The sequence below is a fragment of the Amblyomma mixtum genome, chromosome 7 (assembly GCF_055824585.1).
Source record: "Amblyomma mixtum isolate Tamu chromosome 7, ASM5582458v1, whole genome shotgun sequence".
Taxonomy (NCBI): domain Eukaryota; kingdom Metazoa; phylum Arthropoda; class Arachnida; order Ixodida; family Ixodidae; genus Amblyomma; species Amblyomma mixtum.
Genome location: NC_143018.1, coordinates 66753412 through 66758434, shown reverse-complemented (window position 1 = coordinate 66758434; position 5023 = coordinate 66753412).

Sequence of the window (5023 nt, the reverse complement as noted above, 5' to 3'; positions counted from 1 at the left end):
AGCGCAAAATAAGTTGCAACAATCCCTCCCTTGCGGCAAAAAGGGTGCATTATCCTTCGCTGAAGTCGTGCCCGAAAGAAAAAAGTAAGATCGGCGACAGAGTTTCTTCTGCATCCCCACAAAAAGTGCGGCTCTGAGGTGACAGAACAGTTTTGTCCGCCCGTGAAGGAGCCTATGTTCAACCATAGTGCTTGGATACCTTGGTGCGCGTGGAAAGTTCCATACTCCGAAGAATTTCCTCAAGATGGCGCCCATCAATGAAGCGATAGCCTCTTGAAGAACCGAGAGAAGAAATAAAAACAAAACTAAGGAGCCGACCAACGCACTGCGGTTGCAATTGAACCATAGAGGGAGGGAGCGCCTCAGAATGCCCAACAGAAGCTTGTCCCGTCACTCACAATATATGCACATGATTTTCCGCCCATACTACGAACTCTTCAAGACAGACCTTTCGGGAACTGTCGCAACATTACTGTGATTTATTTGTGCTTCTGGAGCAGATTGTTCATGTGAGAATGTTCTTGTATATGCTTGTATAATATGTGTACTTTCGGCTGTCGAATTTCGAATGTTTCCTTCAATTGCTTTCGTCTGCTCTCCCGCCAATCACTTTTGTGTGCTTGAATCCTTCTCACACTCTTTCTGAACTCTTGAGCCAGCGCGAAGGCGATGACCAAAGAGGGAAATACTCCAAGCACACAAATAGCTCTCTCTAGGTAGCGCTTAAAACACACTTCAAATCAACTTTTGCAACTCTTCAATTGCGCGGGTTTTAGAGAAGTTTCTCTATCTGTCATTGCCATCGCAATGTTTAACAATTTTAAAGTGAATACGCATCACCCAGCTATGCTCACTGTTTTCAAACATTCGTTTGCGCTGCGCATGACTGGCTTTAATGAAGACTTGGTAACGTGCACACTGGGAAAGCGGGAACATTCGTTTTGATTTAGGAGTCCGCACAACAGAAGTCGTTGATTCTTTTTAATAGTGATAAACACTTGAACCGATATTTTTGTATACATTTATGATAGCAGTGAACTGGTGACAACCTTATCTCGTCAAGTGGGCTGCAATAAAACAGTTGCCTCCCAGCAGTTAACACCCAAAAAGGAGAAAGTAGGAAAGTACGAAAAGGAAAACCGCTCCTTTGATGCCGCCTATGAACTAATTATGTTCTCCTTCCGCTTTCGGTGTAGCCAAAGTGAATGAAATCTGGTGATAGTAGATAATACTACTGTCGTCTTCCACAGAAAGACTGCCAGATCACTGAGTTTCAAGTAAGATACACTGAGGGACAGGCCGGTACCGAACTCTGAAGACATAAAAGGAGATGCAGTGCGGATAGAAAAGAAAACGAGAAGCTAATGGCGTTCCATTGCAGATGCGCCAACTTTAAGCAACGGCCTTGTCCTTGTACCCTTTGTCCATAGTTTTGTTGAGAAGAAGGTAGCGTACAGAAGCATGACTCAGCTCCCACAACGTAACGTATTCCTTTGTGAAAGCGGGTGTTAACACTGCACACTTGGCTCCTTTTAGTGCTGGCCTTAATTTATTTCCTTAATAGTAGTCCTAAGGCATTTGTCTAGTTAAGGTCAAAGCTTTCCAAGTATATAACTTGTTCAAGCTATTCGCAGACAGCTTTAAAAGATGTTATTAAACACTTAATTTCGCATGAGATAAGATGTAAAGCACACATGATTAAGCAAGCTTCATTGGGATAGATGCTTGTTGTGGGTTATATTTAAACAACGTAAGCACTTTAGTATTTTTATTTAGTGGAGCAGTTGCTGTTTTTCAGGGTTTCTGCCGTACTGTCACAAAAAATTTAATGCATTGAATTTTTTTTGTTACGGTTACTGCACATTGTCACTAAGAGCGTTCAGAACTATCTCTACAGTTATTTTGAAAGAAGCAGGAGGATGGTATGGAGATTGTTTGTGTCCTTTCTGTGATAAAGTCAGGATCTAATGAGGCTACTTCGAGTTGTAATACTGGAAGTTACAATGCGGTGAGAATACAGTCAAGAAGGACGTGGGACGGCTTGAGGTCTGTTCATTGCAGCAGCAGGTTTTGTGCAAATATTTAAAAAGAAAGGAAGCAAATTTTAATACTCATTTTGGCACAGCCGCCTTTACCTTTGCTTTGGGATTGCAAGATGACTCTCTCATGAATGTCAGTGGCCATTTTACTCAATTCAACGTCTCAGTTCTTCATCTCATTTTATTGATATCATTGGAGTCCTGCGATATAATTAATTCATTCGATCACAAAACAGGCCAAAAAAATCTTTTTCGCATAGTTACAGGTAGTAGGTGGCTCCGAATTGGCATTGAATGGCAGTACATGACGGAATGCTGGACTTTCTTGCCGAAATTCCGTTAATATATCGAGTTAAATGAAGCGAAGAAACTCAGCCGCAGAGAAGTAACCAATAAAGGAGGGTGGAAAATATTTTAATGGACAGTAGCACAACCAGCAAGCTGTTTATTATGGGAGGCAATAGCTAGGACAGGCACTCAATGAGAAGTAATGGAAACTATTTTATGACCCGGTGTCTCTTGTTGCAAACATGGGTACATGAGAAATATTTTTAACGGCCCGCGAATAAGCCTCAAGAAAAGATTTTGTGTAAGTTCTTCTGGAAGTGCGTAAAATATTTAGTAGCCGGTTGCTTCAGCAATTGCATTCATGTCAATAATTGTAACCATCTTACTGCTCCTCTTATATGAGGTTACTTGCGGCGAAGGAACCTTAGAAATTAAAAAAGAGCTTTATTAGCAGCGAAAGTATTTCGAAGTCTCGGCAGCCTATTCGGGATGACTTTGAACTGGGTTCAGTTTAAGAAACCATGTTTAAATTGCTCATATCATTATTTCTTAAATACTTTTGTGTTGGTATTCCAGCTTCGCGATGTAAATGACTTTGAAGCTGAAAAGTTACCTTTTTAAAAGTTTCCTGCTTTGAATTTGAAGCTAACGTTCTGCCCAGTGTACGCAAAAATAAATTAACTTCCTCATGCATTTAAAACTTATATCAGTAAATATTGAATAAAATGCGTGTTCAGAGACTATACTTCATACTGAAATAAAGATTCCAAGCGACAGTGATTTCGGAATGCTAAAATAGTGACAGAAGAGTAGCAATTTATGCTTGTTGATAAGTCATGACGGGGAGCGCAAAGTCTTCTCATTCGTAACCGCAGTGAAACTGGAACTTAAAGGGCAAGAGTGGTGGCTTGCGCAACGCACTGCGTTTTTATAACGGTGTGTGTATTGCGACGAATTCTACAGAATTGTAGAAAATTATTTTTTTTTTCAAAGTAATGAGTATTTTCACAATTATGGGCGACTCTGTGTTCGATGAGATGCGCACAGCTTACGGACGTGAAGTATGGTCCGTGATTTCCGCTTTCCATCCCCTGTCAGTGGAGTGAGAGTCTACATACTAAGATTTCAATTGAAGAGACTGACTTAGCGCTATTTTTGGGAATAGCAGTAAACCTTCAAGAGCACTATTTCTGGCACATTTCACTAAGTAGACATCAGAACGCTCTCCGCTGAGTTTCACTACTTCTACAATTTCAACTTCTCATGCAATAAATGTCTGCATCTCTTGTGAATATATAACAAAAACTTCAGCGAACAATCGAAGAAAAGGTTAGCTTTACTTGCTATAGAGTTCACAGGAATTTGCGAACCTACCTCGCTGTTAAGACTTTTTTTCCCTAACGTCTGCACTCTACTTCTTTGAACCTTTCTGGCTCTTGTTAATTCAGCATAACAAATCGAGAGCTGCAAGCAAGTAAATGACTTCACGAACAGTCAAGGTTGTAGAAATACTTGACGCAAAAGCGGTGTTAATGCAGCGTCGTTGGTTTACTCAAACGTATTACTGAAATAAGTGCTTAGAGGTGTTACGCTTTTGCAAAATAGACCTACTGCATAAGTAGAGATTATAATATTCGCTCGATATCACAAGTCCACATCTCAACTCTGTGCGAAGATTTCAAACTTTTTCTCTTCACTTGCTCTGTAAGAATATACTTTTGAAATGTAAATAAAGGCAGTCTTCAATAGCGATGTGTTTGTCGTGCACTCCATGTTGTCTCGTTCACTATTCTTTGAGTTGCGTCGAAAATTTACTGCCGAGCACAAGTTGATGCCTGCTTGCATTGAGCAGTTGGGACACTAGGAACACACACATTCTTCTCGTTGCGACCTGAGATATTATCCGGAGATTTGCAGAGTAAATTAGAGGTCTTAATTTACTTTTCTCTAATCATTATTGACGACACCCTTCCCTGCTACCAAGGTTGGAAGATAGGGTACTGGAAGTTTCACTGCCTGTGCCCGTTTCGCATAATCAGCTGCTCAGAGAGTTCAAGAAATGCGATAACAGCATCCCTCTGATCAAGCACATAACTTAAATCAAGTTGCCAAAACACTTATACACGTAATAAGTGCGTATTACAGAGACAATGAGCACAACACCATGCAGTTACTCTTATCCAGAAACATTTATCTCTCTAGCCATAAATGAGCACGGTGACGCTTCTCAATGTGCAAGACACCGAATTATCATAGAGGCGGTCGGACGTAAATAAATACCCACCATGCTACTTAAACTCGGGACGTGCGTTCCGGAAAGCCTTGGTTGCTGTCGTCTTCAAGCATTTGGTGGTGTAGCCTATCGTCTTGAACTAACGCCTAAAGGTAGGCGTCGACGGATTCATTTCGCTTGCGCAATTGACGCGAGATGAGAAATTATTTTGTTCTGAGCTGTCTTTCACGTTATTCTCTCTGGGAGTGGTTTCTCTGAGATAAGAACGCGGTATTCTATATTCACGCCAATTTCAACTGGTTCTCAGTGTCTCTCAAAAACACCATGAAGGGCCAAACGAAAGTACTGGTTTAAGAGTATGAAAAAATAATTACAAATCTCAAACCTAGCATGTACCAGTACTCAGTAATATACAACATTTCTGTTCATTCCACTCTGTTCTGTTTTAGTCCATCTCCGTGTG